General features: G+C 38.4%; 1 protein-coding gene across 2 annotated transcripts in view; it reads right to left on the bottom strand.

Annotated features, from left to right (window-relative positions):
• Positions 1–18,179, bottom strand: part of FAM19A2 (family with sequence similarity 19 (chemokine (C-C motif)-like), member A2) — a 522,099-nt gene extending 503,920 nt beyond the window's left edge. For both annotated transcript variants that reach the window (XM_011972929.1, XM_011972930.1), the window contains exon 1: positions 16,595–18,179. The gene's annotated coding sequence lies outside the window, so the exon portion shown is untranslated. The remainder of the gene's footprint in view (positions 1–16,594) is intronic.
• Positions 18,180–19,422: the final 1,243 nt, after the last annotated feature.

The following is a 19,422-nucleotide window of genomic DNA, read 5'->3' as shown; positions in this document are numbered from 1 at the left end:
TCGGGAGGCTGAGGCAGGAGAATGGCGTAAACCCGGGAGGCGGAGCTTGCAGTGAGCTGAGATCCGGCCACTGCACTCCAGCCTGGGCGACAGAGCCAGACTCCATCTCAAAAAAAAAAAAAGAATTCAATCTGTTCCCATCTTTTTCAGCAATATTTCTAAGACAATCAAAAGAAAATACAACATAGGTATAATACACTGCTCCTCCTTTGATGTTGTCATATTAAACATATCCACAACCTTCAAGAATAGAAATCTACTATTACCATAACATCATATTACACCATATTACCATAAAATATCTGCTGCCTACATTTTCATATTATTAGAAAACATCTATTTACAGATATATTTTTGGTTTTATTCTGCCATTTGTTACAAATAAAATTAATTTAAAATAGATTTACTGGGAAAGGGGTGGTCTGAATTCTTCCCATGTAACTAATGTTTTCATAAGGCTTTGTCATTAATCAGAAAATTAAAAGATTGCATTGTTCAATACTCACCCAGCATTTAGCATCTAATTAGTCTTATATTGATGTTCTATAAATGCAACTGAGTTCTGCACCAGAGCTGCTGCATAGACTATTCCCACCCTACCCCCAAGAAACCCATTTCTTACACAGCAAAGAGTCCAGGAGAGGTTTTCAGAAGGTAAATGTAATAGTACATTTTGGCCTGAGTTTAAATTCCAGAAAAAGACACACTTTGGCTCACATTTGTTTAAGAGTTAGAGCTTTGTATTTTCAATTCAAATGAATAAATATTTGAGTATATAACATGAATTTTTCAAATTTTCTTAGATGTTAGTTCCTCATCTTAATACATAACAAGGCTTTTCATCAAATGAAATTGGAGAATCATAGAAATGCATTTATGGGAAACCTGAGACATATTCAAAGAATGCTATGGATGTTATGGTATAATTTTAATTGAACAATTCTAAAATTGAAAAAGGGGGTCCTACTTAGTGTTTCCAGATACAAATAATTTGAACCAAAACAATTCTCTAACCAGCATTCTGTTAAGCAGAATGAATTGGATGTTCTAACGAGTACGATTGAGATGCAATACTGTATGGTTAAAAACTCAGCTCTGAAGGCAGAACATCTGATTCAAGACTCATGTTTGCTTCCTACAAGCTGTGTGGCCTTGATCAAGCCACTTACTTATAAAATAGGAAGGACACTAGTCCCTTACACTGGAATTGCTGTGTGAGTTTAAAAAGATCACTCATGTGAAGTACTTAGCACAGTGCCAGACATGTTGGTCAGGTTTTAAATTTTTTTAATGTTTACAGATCTCCATAGAAAGCAAAGACCACAGGGGGGAAACCTTCATCCCCTCAGAGTGTTCCTGTCCATGACAACTATGCAGCAGTACAACCTCAGTGCACAATGACACTCAAGTGGTAACAGAAAGCAAAATGGAAATAGAGAACTCTGGGCATGCTCCTCACTTTCATCCATGACTCTTTCTTCCTGCCACTGCCAGCTGTCTAGGCAGCAGAATGTCTCTGGAAAAGTGGACTTCATGGTCTATGAGGCCAAGTTGCTACAAGCTGGGCAAAAATTCAGGAAGATAACAATAGAGAGAAAGGTGACTTTCTGCTGACATTTTTAAAAGCTGAGGTTCTTTTACACATATTATTGTTCCCCAAAGCTCTCTCTTTGGTGTTAAGACACTTCCTGGGAGATCTCAACCATTCAGAGGATTTCAGCTGCTACCGGTACACTAATGACTTCCAAACCCGTATCTTTAAGCCGTAATTCTGTTCTGAACTTCAAATCCAAATTTACCATTACTCACATTTCCTGTTGGGTATCACAAAGGTACTCAAACTCAAATTGCTTAAAATTAAACCAATTATCTTCATCTAGGTGGGCTACAGTTGCTCTGGGGATCTCATTCTATAACTCCCAGCAGTCACCTAAGCCAGGACCCATTACTGACTCTTTTCTCTCCCACTACCACATATTCAGTCTCTAAGACCAGTTGGTTTCATCTCCTACCTCTAAACTGTTCCTTCTTTTCCTCCTTTCTTCCACCTCTTTTCTTCAGACTTTTGCCAGTTCTCACCAGAATGACTGAATAGCTCTGTAGCTGGTGTTACTGGCTTTCTACTCTCGCCTCCATGGAGTCTGTCCCCTATATTCTCACCAAAGCATCTTTCCAAATATCAGAGAAGGGTAAGCCTCAAAAGAGACCACAGATAGGCATGGCAGCTCACACCTGTAATCACAGCACTTTGGAAGGCTGAGACAAGAGGATCACTTGAGGTCAGGAGTTCAAAACCAGCCTGGGCAACATAACAAGACCCCATCTCTATAAAAAATTGAAAAATTAGCCAGGCATGGTGGTGCAAGTCTGTAGTCCTAACTTCTTAGAAAGCTGAGGCAGGAAGATCACTTGAGCCCAAGAGGTCGAGGCTGCAGTCAGCTATGATTGTACCGCCGCACTCCAGCCTGAGTGACAGAGCCTCTAAAAAATAAAATAAAATATGAATAAAGAGAGAGACCTCAGTGGGGCAGTACTAAAATTCTGTCAGGAGTATAAAAGGTCACTGTTTATGTTATAATTTTTCTTAGAGTAGCTACTATAGCAGACACAAACTAGGAAACAAAAGTTTACTTTGATGTGACAGAGATACTAACAAGAACTCTGAAGGGTCTGAGGGCTTACCCTATTCGAAAACTCACAAGTTAGTCTACCGTATTTCATAGATCCTGGCAAAAGACACAAGACTCCCAGATTACAGACAGATGAGTTTATTATTCATCATACAGCAAGCAGCATGAACATCTTGTTTAAATCGATTCTCTTTCTCCCCAAGACCCACAGGTATGACATAAAGGATCCCAGGCAGATGCTGCATGTGGCATCTCTAGCACTTATGGAACCCATATCTTTTATAATGGGCTACAAGAAGATCTGCCCTTTGCCCTGAAGGGAGAGATTATTTTTATTATGTTGGACAGTAAGTAAATCTGCCCTGTAATCCAGAGACAGAGATACTTTTCCAAGACTAGTCACTTGTTAAACATCCTTGAAAAGATATTTTGGAACAGAAGAGTAGTTAGTGTTCTGAGAGACTTGTGGAGAAATAGTCTTTGAATTCAAACCTGCCTCTGGCATTCACTATCTGTATGATTTTTACCTTTCTCTATCAGAGTTTCCTTACCTGAAATTGAGGATCGCACTCATTTCTAACTCACAACCAGTTTACAATACCAAAAGAAATCACTTGCATACAAGTGCTTTGTAAACAAAAAGCACTATTTAAGTAGAGTTATTATTTATGATTCTGGAATGTATTTTGTTGTTTCTTATGGAAATGAAAGAGAAAAATTATTTGGAATTTTTAAATTATACAATTAATAGAACACTTATTAAATGCCTTATTAAAGGTTAGATTTGGGTGGTACAAGGTGAAGAATTATGACACATTCCTCAACCTGAAGAATTTCACATTCTAGGGAGGAAGCTGACAGAAAGGACAGTGACCAAGTTGTGTTCAAGTGACAGAATAGAAGCACTATATGCTTATATAGAACTTGGAGGAATCTTTACAGAACTTGGAAGAATCTAAGTAAAAAGACAATGACCAAGTTGTGTTCAATGACAGAATAGAAGCACTATATGCTTCTGTAGAACTTGGAGGAATCTTTATAGAACCTGGAAGAATCTAAGTAATCATTAAATCCAACGTTCTCATTTGCCATAGAGAAAACTGGTGACAAAAATGATCAGTAATTTTTTTCCAAAGGCTGATAGCTACTTGTGGCAGTGTCAGAACTGGAACTCATTATTTTTTACTTTTAGTTTAATAAACAACCTTGACAGAAATTTCTTGTTCCTGAATAGAGGTTTTACGAGACTGAGGCAAGATATTCTGTTTGGTTCCATGCACTTTTCTCTCCTCTACAGTCTTACTTCAGTGCATTGCCATTTTACCTCTTTGTTCCCCAAGAATTTCAATGGATTTATTCTTTTCTAACTTCTTACTTTTCTCAAAGGTCAAGGATTTCCTCTTTTTTTAGAGAGAAATCTAGAACAAACTTCCCTTTTGACCTTCTTTTCTCCCTTAACTTTTACTCCATCTGGCTCCCTACCTGATAATTCTTCCTCATTATATCCCACAAAATGCTAACCCTGCCACCTTCTCAATTCCTGACTGCCAGTTATTCAGTCTGCTTTTTTCTCTCAGTTCACTTTGGTCTGCTATACCATCTGCCCAGTGAACTTGATGCAGATTTCATAAAATGCAAAATAAAATATTAGCTACAAACCCTGAAGTTCACCTTAAAGACTAGATATAATCAGCTGCTAGGAAAAGACAGTAAGCAAGGAAAATCATAACTCACCCAGTTTTCCTAGTAGTGTTAATATGGACTCTGCCCCAAGGTAAAATTCACCAATGTGCAGTATGCTTGATTTCAATTCCATGTATTGATTTTGAATTTTTTTCAGTACTCTACAGGACCTGAATTTTTTACTAATTTCATATTTGGGATTGCATTGGGGAAGAAGAATAGATACATCTTTTTCAGTAAGTACCACCATAGCCATAGCTCAATAATTAGACTGAGCTTAGAGCTTAATTATAAAAGTCAGAGTGTTTAGGAACTATACAAGGAAAAATCAGGTTCATTCCATTTAAAGCCTTTCTTGAGAATCATCAGAGAATCCAAAAAATAATATACTTCAAGGACCAAAGACATCATATTCAAGGATTTTGAGAAAGTCTCTAAGTGTATAGCAATGTTAATGTGTATAACAATGTTAATATATATAGTTACATTATAATCTTTTAAAATACATGCAAAGAAAAAATATTCAACTTTTTATGATTTAATAAACTGACCTTTTTCAGGTTTTATTAAACATATGGGTTTTTTAATAATCAAATATAGTCAAAGAGTTTTAATTTTGAGGAATCTTCTATGGTGGCAAGCATTTAGAAGCTTTACTTAACTCAGAAGGATGAAAATGAAATCAATAAATATCTGAACATATTATCTACACTAAATAGCATTTAGAATTAGAATAGCAAAAAAAGTTTAGTATCGTTGAAGCCAAGAACAATGGTATCACGGTCAATAGTGTTTCTGAAGTTAACAACAACAACAAAAAAAGCAAATCCCAGTTCATGGTAAATTACAAAAATGGTAATTATGTAGATAAGAATAAATGGCTTTAAATTCCCTAATGAATGAGTCAAGTTACTGACAAGAACAGTCAAAACATATTCCATATGTGATTAACAACACTTAAATTTGACATTGACAAATATTATTTAATTTATACAACAGTAGAATCACAAGTGTATATAGTCTCTAAGTCTCCAGGTTACAATAAATTGTGGAAAGAATAGGAATTTCAGTCAGTATGCTTACTTTATTTTTGTCCTTGACCTTTTGCCTAGAATATATTTGTTAATTCGGGTGTAGTTCAGAATAACTGGTGTCTCCCCACCCCCTGCCGTCTCTCTCTCAAATACATGCACACACACACACACACACACACACACACACACACACACACACACACAAATTAGAAATGACACTTCTTCACAGAATGCTTCCTTGGGCATTGAAGACACATATAAAAAATACACTCTATTCAATTTGTAACTGATCATCTTCCCATTAAGTTTATTAAGTACCTATTAGATGCCAGACACTATGCTAAACACTGGGAATCAATAGAAATGAGATATACATGGGTCTGCCTCACAGAGCTTACAGTCTAACAGATTCAGTAGAATGAACTGATACCATTCCTCAGCTATAAGCAAAGCTATTCTATATAGTAGAAACTTGAAAGCACTTGGAAGGAAAAAACTGAGTAAGATTTAATAGCATGACTATTACAAACTATATTAATCATACAACTTGAAAGAAAACAAATTGCTTCACTCCCTCAGACTGACATGTCTAAATCTAATCTCAGTCTATAATTAATACACTGGCATAAGGAAACATAAGAACTTCCAGAGCATTGATAAAACTGATGACAAGATATTGTACCCAGTGAACTGAGCTTGTGACATGAGGTCCTAGACAGCAGTAGAACAGAGTCACATACCTTAGCTATGACACCTTCTGACATTAGCAAAACTGGCTTAGGGGGAGAAAATGCTACTAATATATGAAGATAAGAAGTTCAAACTTCCTAAATCATAAAGTATTATGTCTTCAATCCTAAAGGAATCATTTATGGAAAGTTATTTAAGATTAGCAGGGCAAAAATTACAAAAAAGAAGAGAGATTCATTTTAAAACTGTAAGCCCAGTAAATATACAAGGAAAGCTTCGTCTTTTTTCAAGTCCATCCTCCCCACTACACATAGTAGCTACTCAAGTAGGACAAAAATCTAGAGATTATGGCCAAAATTTTGACATCTAAGCCCTGAAAGGAATAAGTCACTATTGAAATTCCAACAATAATTTGGAGAACTAAAATTGACTTTGTATACTAGAATATATTGATATATAATATAATGTCTTTGTTATGAAATAAACATCTCTTCTAACTGTAGAATGTAAACCAAACTTGCATTAATATGTGAAAAACAATTTCTAATTTACATTTTGAAGGAAAAACATGTTATCTAAATAGAAAGCTAAAAAACTAAGCAAAACACTTACAAATTCTGTGCTCAGATGAAAGAGCCTATGAGAAAAATGTTTGGAGTCAGTGGCCAGGTTTGGGCTGCTCGCCACAGGGAGAAACCTGTCAAAGGGTTAAGAGTTGAAGGTTTCCCACCCTTTTGAATGTGTGGAATAAAATTTAGTGATAAAAATGCTTCCTAAAGCCATGTAAGTCAAACTATAGTCCATGGGCCAACAGTATTCAACTGGAAGCTTGTTAAAAATGCAGAATCTCAGGCCCTCTTCCAGAACCTTCATTTTAGCAAAATTCCCCTGGTAATTTGTGCGCACATAGAAATTTAAAAGCCACTGATATAAGGAATAAGACATTCTCATTCTAGGACTACAGCACCTGTTCCAAATATTTGGCATAAATTTAAACTTCTGCATCTACAGTACATCTCTTAAAGCCTCCAAGATACCATCAACTTCAAGATGAGTTCAGCATCTGCTATACAATGAGTCATTAAGAAGAAATAAAACTACAGGGGTCAAATTGAGCCACTCATCATTATCATTATCATTATCACCTCCAGATGAGCCCTCTACTATCAACTATCCTGATTCCAGATGCAAATGGACTTGGAGGATTGTGCTTAGAGATGACAGGGGGGCCAGTATACGCATCTCCATAACTAGCTCTCCTCACATACTCCTCTGTCAACCGTGGCACACTCATAGTCCTTAGCTTGTGTATGGCCTGCAGATATGTCTGTTGCCCCACATAGTATTTCAAATTTAATTCATTGCCATCATATATAATTTTGGAACTTTCACATTTAAAAATCTGCACATCCAAGTTCTCTTCTGCAAATCAGAAAATCTGCCACACCAGACCCATATTAGATCTAGCATGGTAATAGCATGTTGGAGCCAAGGCTCAGCTGTCTCACTTAGATGTCAGCCATAATCTCCACCACTCCCTGTAGTATCCCCAACACCATGGCTGAGGCCGAGTGTCAATTGCTATTTGTCATCTTCCACTTGGGCTGCTTTATTCATTCACATTTCCAACCTGACCCCTATAGGCATTTAATTTGTGAACCTTTATTTATTTATTTATTTGACAGATTCTTGCTCTGTTGCCAGGCTGGAATGCAGTGGTGCTATCTTGGCTCACTGTAACCTCCACCTCCCAGGTTCAAGCAATTCTCCTGCCTCAGCCTCCCGAGTAGCTGGGATTACAGGCACCTGCCATCACACCTGGCTAATTTTTGTATTTCTTTAGTACAGATGGGGTTTCACCATGTTGTCCAGGCTAGTCTCAAACTCCTAACCTCAGGTGATTCCAAAGTGCTGGGATTGAGAGACTGTAGGGCGCATCGTGTCACTGATCTAAAGTCACTCCATATGTGAAATTCAGGAAAAAGAGCTACCGTTTGCGTCACCCTCCATTTGAGGACAGACCTTGTAAGCTGGAATCAATCCACTGCATTACATACCTCACCTCAAATATACACTACAACATTTTTCTTCACAATCCATTTCAACTCAAATATTTAACTATTTTAATTATTTCTTTTCAGACCTATACTTCACAGTTATAAATAAGAATGACTAAGAAAAACAAACACAGCACAATACATTGTTGAACCGTTCCTTCAGATTAATTTCAAAAGTTCAAGTAATGTACTAAAATGGTAAATATCATGAGGGTAGATGTCCGCCATTTTTGTATACTAAGATAGCCCAAACACCTACATAGTGCTTTCTATGGACTGAATGTTTGTGTCTTCCCAAAATTCATATATTAAAGCCTAAATCTCCAATGTGATGGTATTTGTAGGTGGGACCTTTGAGAAGTAATTAGATCATGACAATGGAGCCCTCATGAGTAGGATTATTGTCTAAGGAGAGACATGAGAGAGATGATACCTGTCCCCTTACCCTACCACCACCATGTGAGGATCTAGTAACAAGGTGGGTGTCTACAAGCCAGGAAGATGGCCTTCACCAGACAAATCTGCTGGTGCCTTGATCTCGAACTTCCCAGCCTCCAGAATTGTGAGAAATTACTGCTTATTGTTTATCGCTCAGTCTGTGGTTTTGTTTTTGTTGTGGTGGTGGTTGTTTTGATACAGGGTTTTGCTCTGTCAGGCTGGAGTGCAGTGGCACCATCACAGCCTACTGCAGCCTCAACCTCCTGGACTCAAGCAAACCTCCCACCTCAGCCTCCCCAGTAGCTGGGACTATAGGCACTTGCCACCATGCCCGGCTGATTTTTGTATTTTCTTGCAGAGATGAGGTTTCATCATATTACCCAGGCTGGTCGCAAACTTTTGGGCTCAAGTGATCCACCTACTTCGGCCTCCCAAAATGTTGGGATTACAGGCGCGAGCCACTGCACCTGGTCAATCTATGGTATTTTTATCATAGCAGCTCAAACTGATTATGACAGTTCCCAACAAATACTTAATGAGTAAATGAACAGACTTTTCAAAGGATTATAAATTCTCAAAATTCATACATAGATTTTGAATGAATGTGTTTAATTATCATATAATATATGAAGATTATTTATTTGCTAGCTTAGTCTATCGAACTAATTTTATTTCAATGACTATGAAAGCCATCAGTAGAGCAAAGACATGTAACCCTAAAAAACCTGAGACCCGTGACCTATCACAACTTGTTTTGCAACAAAGCAGCATCATGCAGATAAAGCAACATTACTAAATTATAAGATTAAATCTGATTCAGTGTTATGTCCCAAGGTCTATAGCCTTTAGTCATCACCGTAATCATCATCATCATTATCATCATCATCATCATCATCATCATCTCCATCTCGATCTTACAAAGCTGAAGAACTCAAATAGCAAGCTAATGAATTTTAACCACTCAACAAATGATGGAAGGAGCAAATATATCTTCAACTAGAGAAGTATAAATTTTGACCCAATTCTGAATGTGTATTTATAAGCATGCCAATTATCAGTCTAAAAGGGGTTTGCAATAATGCTTAAATGTATACGTATCTTAGCAGGAAACAACTGTCATATAACAGATTACTTATCTATTGGAAAACATATATGCGGCATTTAAATGCCAGGAACTATCTGCTAGATATTCCTTGACTTCCTAACTAAAAGGGAATCTCCTTAAGGTTAAATATGTCACGCTATATTGTCGCACATCCATGCCATGATACTTAGTGGGTCTGAACACATGGAAAAATAATACTTTTTTTTTTTCAAGGCACAGTCTCACTCTGTCGCCCAGGCTGGAGTGCATGGCGTGATCACAGCTCAATGCAGCTGTGACCTCCCAGGCTCAAGTGATCCTCCCACCTCTCAGCCTGTCAAGTAACTGGGGCTACAGGAACACCCCCCCCCCCCCCGGGAATTTTTTTTTTTTTTTTTTTTTGGTAAAGGCAGGGTTTCATCGTGTTGCCCAGATGGTCTTGAACTCCTAGACTCAAGTGATCCTCTCACCTCAGCTTCTCAAAGTACTAGGATTACAGGCATAAGCCACCACACCTGGCTGAAAAAACACCTTTTTTATTGTCTTAAAAATCCACTGAAGAAATATGTTGCTGAGAAACTGAGGCACAGAGAAATAAAGTGGTTTTTGTGGCCACATGGTTATTTATCGTTAGAGCTACAAAAGCATCTCCATAACTCTTGCCACTGTACCACACTGGTTTTATAATAGTCAATTTCAAAATTTATCTGCTAACCCGAATAGCAAGCTAATGAGTTTTAACCACTCAACAAATGATGGAAGGAGCAAATATATCTTCAACTAGAAAAGTATAAATTCTGACCCAATTCTGAATGTGTATTTATAAGCATGACAATTATCAATCTAATAGGGGTTTGCAATAATGTTTAAATACATACATATCTTAACAGGAAAAAAAACTGTCATATAACAGTCATTAGGTTTAGTCCAAGAACTAAACTTTTAAAAATTAGGTTAAATTTTTTCCTTAAAGTTTTCCAAAATGGGGCCTCTGTTTTGTGGAGGATGACATTTCAATGCCCTCTCATTCTCCCCTTGGCCTTTGAATTGCTTCACTGAAATGTGGATTGTCTACCTCCTTTCTCTTTCTACACTGTAAAAAAGAACTAAAGTTAGAGCTATTTCACTCAATTTTACTCAGCTTTCCAAAGAAAATACAAACAAAGCTGGAGAACCCAAATAGCAAGCAAGACCAGGTCACAGCTACTGACTTGTCTGATAGCCATTTCTGAGAAATTTTCTAAACACTCTAGCACCAACAAATTTGAGTTTGCCATTTACCATACAACTATAACAAGGTAAAACCAAACTATAACAAGGTAAAACCAAACTAAGAAAGAAACGGTAACAGTAACCAGGTTTCCTACTTTAAATAAAATAGTACTGGAGAGTGCCTCTGTGAAGTTAGAACTGTCTGTAAGCTAATAAAGATAAAAATGTAAGTGTAAGTGTTGTTTTTCTCAAGTAATATGAAGGGTCATTTCTAAATTCTTGACTGATCTGAGAAGTTACAAATTCATTCCATCAATACATAATGCCCTACTGTTTATAGGGTCCTGGAAGGCCTGCCCTCTCAAAGAATATATTTTAACAAAGTCTCTTTGTTCTATCACTAGGTAGAAGTTTGCTATTAAAATTCCTATAACCACATAACCCTTTTAAAACCATGGCAGAGTTTTCAGATATAGACAATAATTTTGAATGATCAGTTTTTTGCACCAGAAAGAATCTGTCTCCTCCTAGCCCAGGACATTCTGGTTTGAAAACTTTAATTCCAAAGCACAAATGAACCTTTACAAAAATCTTCTGTTCTAGTACCCACTATAATTTATTTTCATAGACTTGTTTATAAGGAGCTGCATAATCCACCCAAAGAAAGCCGAAGTGTTTTTCTGTATTATTAAACTCAACAGAAAGTTCCATGTGCAGCTACAGGAGGCCATAGGCAATTAACACTGAAAATGGAAAGGTGTAGAATCTTTGCATGACCTTTAAAGGGCAACACAGTTGCCCATTCACATGCATGCAATTATACAGTGACTAGTTCATAGCAGCAAATATATATATATATTTATTTATATTTAGTGAAACAAACCTTGCATTCATCAAAAACTACTTTGAACTTTCCAGGCTTCATCTAGAGAGTTAGCTTTACATAGTACAGGAGACTTGTTCAGCTGGTTGTCTTCATTTTGTCAAATTACTAAATTCAGCCTATCACCGTAATTGCTAGAATGCAACATTATCACATTATTGAATCTCTCTATAAAGAGTTTCCAAAATCTACTGCATAAAGCTACCATGTAAAAGAAGCAATATAAATATAAATTTAATTGAATGACTATGTTTGTACTATTGCTGGGGAAAGGGAGATGTAACTTTGCTAACTAGCCATTCAGGGAAAATCATAAAACAATTACAGCTACTATGAAGTAACTTAGGAGATTGAAGGAAGTGATTAAAAGGACTTTATCTAATATAAACACACAAGCTCTGATTCCTTAGTTATACATCTCACACTCCACATGAACCACTGAACAAAGTAGAGTATTCTTCTTGTAGCTTAAATATTTACTTCTCATCTGATTTCCAAGTAAACTAGAAACCTTATGTTTTCCAATGGCAATACCAATCAATTGCCTAAGTATTCCACTGACTAGCTTGCCTAATATTACAGCACAGGATAAAATCCAACATATCCATGTGGTATACACACTAGAAACAGGTGGATTTTGGAAAGCTAACATAAATTTGGAGTATAATATCAATATATTTCTGGCAATTTTGTAGATACCATTTTAAATGAGAATAGTACACTCCAATGTAATACATAGTTTGTGCATTGACTATGGAGGTTTATATTCAATAAAGACAGCACACAGATACATTCAGAGTTTAAAATGTGTCAAAATTCCCAGTTGTAGTGTCAATAAAAACATCGCAAAGTGTCTCCACATTGAGGGTAAAAATGATTTTTTTTTTTGCATTTGTAGCCTAGTAAATACAAGTACCTCCAAAAGAAAAATCCATGAGAAAAATACAATGCATTAACAATGGCTCAAATAGTAAAACTAAGTTATAAATGACCTTGTCATACTATGGATATAGTTGTACTGCAGGTCAAATCATGGAAAACAGTGGAAAAACTATGCACCTAAAAAGGTAGACATTCCACAAAGTTATTCTGATCACCCTGTTACATAAAACCAATATTTTACATGGGTGTCATTTAAAGCATATGTATGTATGTACGTATGCATGTGCATATATTTATAGATACAGAGACTATATTGATAGATACTACAGAGAAATATATTTAAATACTTTCACATTCCAATAAGTTTAACTTATCCTCTTAAAATTTCTGTAAGATTAAGTAGAAGACAAGAATTGTTTGTTTTATGTCATTGACAACGACACTGCACTGAATGAATCACTGCATTGAATGAACAAAATCAGACCTTCTAAAAATTGCCCAATAAGTCAGTGGCCAATAACAATTAAAAAACAGAAACTAACTTCTATATCTCTGTTTGCTAGGCTCACCTGTCAATCTCCTGTTTCAGACTGTGCTCTGAACCTAAAGTAAAACTGTTTTCTAAAGACTAATGGTAACTCAATGTGAAATTATTTATTCTCTTTCAATGGAATAATTAAGTAGTTCAATATGCTCAAAGTAGTTCAAAATACAGTTAACCAAAGAATTTTCAAACAAAATGGCAAATTCATCATATCACATGGCATTATAAAATCAGTGGTCCAAAAGCAAGCTATTTCATGTGAAATTTTGTGCAAGCATGTGGCCAGATATGAAGTTGATGCAGCTGGTTTAGCCTTCATATCTAGCAGCAGGCTGTGTTAATGCAATTCTTCTCCTTGTTTTGATGAAGCCCTACTAATAACAGGTTGATGAATTGCATTTGCAAATGTCAGGCATAGATCAAAGGGGATGACAGCTTGGATGATTATTTTACCCCAAGTTGTGATTTTTCACCAAGAAAACAAAACTGCATTGCACAGTAAAGTTCTGTATTTTTACTTGAATCTTCAATGAACAAAACAGCTTCAGAAAAATGTGACTTAATGAGGCATCCCTAATAAAATACTGCAGAAGTAAAAGCAGGGGCACTGAACTGTTTGCACTCGGGTTATTTCATCTTTTCAAATATATTAGAAATAACTGATGACACTTTGGAGCATTCCTTGTTTGGGACATGCATTAGAGAGTTCGTCAGCAAATGTTCATCAGTTTGCAGTGATTGTTGAACTTGGGTGCAATCTGACCGTACCTTTTCTTAGAGGCCAAGAAAAGAAATGACTGAGAAATCCCGAAGATACACATCTTACCCTTCCTGTATAAGGTAATCCATAACTTGCAATTAGTGATAAATCAATCTTAAATGCATATTTTAACACAAAAATACATTTTAAAATGATCATCAAAATACTGTATTGAAGACACTGGATCCAGGGCTACTAACATTTTCTGATAAAATATAAAATAATTTTTAAATTTTTTCTACCGCCCCCTAAATTTTATCATTTTATAAATTTTTATATAGGAAAACTGGCCATATCTAAAAACAGATCTTTTTACAGCCATGTCATCACATTTTATAACTTGGTGGTTAGTAAATACCATATTGCCATCTCTAAGCAATATGTAATCTATTTTGACATAAATCCATAGGCATCTCAATGAATCTTCATTCTCCAATTTGTCATTGTTAAAATAGCTAATATTTTTCTCATGAGATATCACATATACTTAGAAGCCTTAATTCCCCTCTAGCAGAACCTGTAGCATTATATAGGCATTTGCTTTAATGTCAAAAATTCTGGGTTCATCTTTAAGAGACACATATCATAGCACTCTACATAAATATGAAATCAGGCATCCTAAAGTACTAAATTTTTTAAAGGCAAGAAAAGAATCAAGATTTTAACATAAAGAAAATGCCTGATCTGAATAAAACAACACACTAAAGCCATTTGCCTCTTAAAATATTCCCTGTGCCTAAGTATTCAGTTGGCAGTGACATTGACCTCACGGACTTTTGCTATCTATAAATAATACAATCTAACTTTTTATTGAAAATTAGGAAAATGAAAATATTTATAAGCTTCAGTGTGGTAACTGATGGCCTTTAAGTGGCTACTGGTGGTTTTAAAAATTAAGATTCCAAAAAGAAAGGTCAACTCAAACAATTGACTCAGGATGAGATCCAGAACAAAATAAAGCAAGGAAAGAGACAAACATGTCTGATCTTTTATTTGAAATATAGGATATTAGGTGCCAATTGTGATATTGCAAATGATTAGTCAGTCTGAGAGTACAAATGCAAACATGGAAAGGCTGAGGTAAGTACAATTAATCTTAATCCTCTGATTTTTAAAGCTTTAGAAGTGTTTTTAATCTCCTTTCCTAGTTATTTTGGTTTAGCACTTTACACAAAAAATCTTAAATTAATTGCTCATTTGTCTTATATGCCTAATAAAGCAGTTTGAGAGTGTTAATCGATAACTCTGAATGTTGATGTTTAAAACAATCTAGTTGAGAAGACAAGAATCAGACAATTACCATTCAGTCAATAGTAATTGAAATTCATCCTGTCCTGTGTGAAGGATCCTCCTACACTACCAAGTACTTTGGGGACACTTCAGAGTAAAGGTCGCTTAGGAGTTTGCTTTTTTGTGTGTGGTTTTTAAGGGTTTTTTTCTCCACGAATCATTTTGTAAAATCCAAGAGGGGATTTCACACTCACGAAAGGAGGATTTTTTTCCCTCTCTCTCTATTATTGTAATAGTAAGCCAAACTCACGCAGCAAAGGTGAAGAGAGACTAGCCGCTGTAGTAACATTACTACACATTTGATTCCAAACGCTTCAGGCAATTGTTTAACACTCGGTCAAGACGTGGAATACTCAATAGAGAAGCCTCGCGTCCACCCGAAGGCTCTGCAAGCGCCTATGTTTCTTCCTTTTCAGACAGGATAACTCGACCTGCAGTTCTTAGAGAAAGAGGGTGATGGATCTCAAACTTTCCTTTGCAAAGCCAGTTTCTGAAAATAACACGTTCCCCCATTGATAAGTGAAGATCAGTAGCCTAAAGAAAACACTTCTTGGTAGGCACCTGGCCTTTTAGAATTGAAGGGGGAAGGGATGGCAAAGCAGTCGGTAGAAAACCCGTGTATTAGTAGCAAAATCTGGGAGACATCTACCCGGAAAGAAATTAAAAACCATTAGTTTTCCGAAGCCATTCTTATTCTGAAAGCTGTTCGTTAAGAGGATCATTTACTAAAGCTCTCTCGTAGTAGCCTTTACAAAAGCTTTATTTCATTCAGTAAGAAAGCGCCCCATCCCAAATCTAAATAAACCTTACATAGATGAGGCTCTGGAATTTATCAGTTTGATTCTTTACGAAAATAGTTAGAGGTGGAGAAATCAACAGTCTCACTGAAACACCCACCTTCTGCAAGCAGGCCTGAGAATTAACTAATCAGAAGCGGACAAAAAGTAGGGATTTCAGAAAGATGACCTGACACATCCCATTGATCTTCCCTGGAACGCGACCACCAACTCCTTATTAAGAGTCCAAAATGGTTACCAGCCAGGATGGGTCTGGGTAAGGAATCGAATTAAAACCCACTTCAATCTTCAACCTGGTTGTTTGTATTAGGAGAAATGGGGCAGAGAGGTAGGGCATTGCTCATGGAGACTTCTTTCTCATGCTCTGATCCCCTCTCTGCGCCCCTCTACTCCGCCCCTACCCTGACCGCCCGCGAGGGAGAGACGCCGGCCGCTGGACCCGCATCTGCCCTCACCTCTCGCCTTCCCCGGGCGATCCCCCTACAGCCCCGGATCCCCGAGAAAGGGGAGGTGAGACGTATGCACACGGGGGCTTCCGGGTCCGCGGTCCTGCAGTTGCCGCTCCGGTCCCCAGCACTGGCCGGCGACCCGAGGCGCCGCTCGCACCTACCTGCAGCCCGGCTTCCCGGTGGCGGCAACACCTAGCGATGCTCCTGCAGTTTTTGCGGGCCGGCGCCAGCCTTATCGCTCTCGCATCGCTTCCAAGATGCCAATCCGCCGTCACCATCCAGGGGCATAGGGAACCGAAGTCTGGTGCTGTGTGCTCGTGGAGGGCGGCGTGTGAGTGTGGCCCTGAGCGTGCGAGTGTGCGCGCGCGTGTGTGGCTGTGTTTCCTCCTCCGATGGCAAAGAGGGTTCAGGAATCTCTTGACATCCAAACTGGAATCCCCCTAAAGCGGGTGAAGGTGAGCCTGATCCTTCTCCCCGCTTCTTTATTCCACAATGTCAAAGTAATCAAAAGATTTGTTTACTGAAGAAAAGCCAAAGTCCCGCAGCCCTTGGCAGCGCCCGCGGTCGCCTGCTGTCCTCGCCGGATGCGCGCGGTGCGCTCAGCTCTCTGGACTGCAAGAATCAAGGCGATCTTGCAGCAATTACCGCTCTTATTCCATCTCTGATTTGTTTGCTTTTAAGGCCGAGTAAAGACTTTTCCTCTCGCCTCACGTCGTCTCTCCCTCTCACACACACACACACTCACACATCCTCCGTTCCCTCTCTCCCGCCCTCCCTCTTGTTCTCTGGGGAAAGGCAATTGGATGGAATGATTCACCTTCAGGAAAGCAGCCTCGGCCACGCACTTCTCGAGTTCCCTGGCTCTCGCAGGTACCGGGTCTCCAACGTGGTGGAGTTGCTGGGAGGCTCGGGACAGGAAGGAGGAGAGGCTCTGAGCTCAGCCGATGTCCCCCCGCCAGACGCCCGCGTCCCTCGGTCCAGGTGCCCCTGTTCCCACTGCTCGCAGATAGGTCCCCGCTGTGCCCTCGCGGAGACTCTGCGCCTTCCACTCGAGTCCACTTAGCAGCAACTCCTGGCCAGCTTCAGCCCCTCAATCCTGCCTCGAAGTGCTGCGGGCAGAGCTCCATGCAGCCCACCCGCTGCCCTTCTAGGCATCGTGGGCTGGAAGGAAGGGAAACCCGCCGATGTCCCCCTGGCAGCAGTGCCCTGGCACCGTCACCACCGAGAAGGTGCGAGTTCCAACATCGAACACAAGCGAGCAGGTGTCGCCTGTGTCACTTCGCTAAAGGCGGGAGGGGAGAAAGAAAGGAGCTTGGGGGAGGGGGCCGAGGAAACAAATCCAGATCACCAGCGGAGAAAGAAGCCGTTTAGCAAGCAAAGCCTCCTCTCCGCGTCCCAGCCCAGATGCTGTACTGTCAAAAGACACTGATGTTAATCTTTTAGAAAGTCGCCATAAAGGGCAGAGCCCCCTGCTCCACTCTAGAACCCTCTTCCACCCAGCCTGGCTGTCCAGTGAGTACAGAGTGACTTGGCTCCCCCATATAGTGCGGCGAGAATGCAGGAGGAGAACAGGCTCTGACACTCCAGGTTGAGTTAAGCAGTAAAATGGAATGGCAGGGCCAGGCGGCGTTGCCTCTCCTCTCTCTCCCAAAAGCCGGTTCTGTTAGCCCCAGCAACTGCCGTTGAGAGCAAACAACGGTCCTGCAGAAAAAGAACAAGACAGTAAAAGATGAGGCGGCAACTGGTATAAAAGCTGGACTATGTCTCCCTCTAGAGGGTCATCCGGATTAGAACGCTTTACTAGATGTAACAGACCAGTTTCTCTCCGTAAAGAAAAAGAAAACAGTATGTGGTTTCAGAGAATTTGTATTTTTACAAATTACAACTTCTCAAGAATTTAGAGGGAGGATTTTCACTGCAGCCCTATTAAGCAAAGCCCTTGTTAAAGGAACGTCGTGATATTCATGACGCTGGAAGGTCGTGTCCTTATATGTTTGGTCAAATTGAGTGTTGGTTTAAGCGCTGTGCATATGAGTTCAAATGAAGGGTCTTCTCAGTCTCACTTTGATCATGTTTGGAGATGAACAAAACCTTTATCTAGTGATTAGAAGACTATTCAAAAATGAATAAATAGTAAGAATAAATTCAGAAAAAGAAAATCTGAAAAAAGAAAGGGAATGCTCACCCAGGAAATCTTACAAGTCCTTTACAAGGAAGGATAACTCAAAAATCTGGTTTTGGAGCCAGTTTTCATACCTCTTTTTCAACTAGACTGATAATGGTCAAGATAGCTAAATTCCTTCCAGTTCTAAAGGTCTGTGCTTTTATATAGCTGTGATTCACTGAAACCATTGACAAATTAGGTATCACCAGCTCTCTTCACCAGCTATAAAATAGGAGTAATACTACCTACCACATATGCAAAGAAATATAGAATATATGCTTCACTTAGCTATTTTATTGTAACATGCTTAGTAAATCAACCATATTTTGTATCTAAAATGCATCAAGTGATTTAATTATGTTGAGATGGTCATTTTTATAAAAAATAGCTCCACCAATTTTATAAAGTTTTGTTAAATCAGTCTGAGTCAAGCTCGGTCCCATCTGTAACCTTAACATTTAGATGTTTGTGAACTTACTATTTGAGCTGGGGATTTGCTTTCAAATGTTTCTGTATGTTCAAAAATTGTGAAATATGTGTTAAAGTTATTATTAAACACCCTTCCATTCACTCTGAATTTTTGGAGCAGTTCTATTTTAACTTGATAATCTAAACTAGCATAGTCATAAAGAAAGAAAAGAATGTATTTTTTTAAATAACTGAGACTAGTTGAAATCATTTAAAACAAAGCGCCAAAACTAAATAAAGCAAGTTTTACCGTAACTAATTGTTCTATGGCAGATTTGACTTGGTCTGGTAGTATACAGCAATCATTTGTTTCCAAGGAACTCTCAGATAGTCTCTTTCAAAAGATTTATGCCATCT

Source organism: Mandrillus leucophaeus, unplaced genomic scaffold (assembly GCF_000951045.1).
Source record: "Mandrillus leucophaeus isolate KB7577 unplaced genomic scaffold, Mleu.le_1.0 Scaffold132, whole genome shotgun sequence".
Classification (NCBI taxonomy): domain Eukaryota; kingdom Metazoa; phylum Chordata; class Mammalia; order Primates; family Cercopithecidae; genus Mandrillus; species Mandrillus leucophaeus.
The sequence above is the reverse complement of the archived record's forward strand: the minus strand, read 5'-3'. Positions and strand labels throughout refer to the sequence as shown.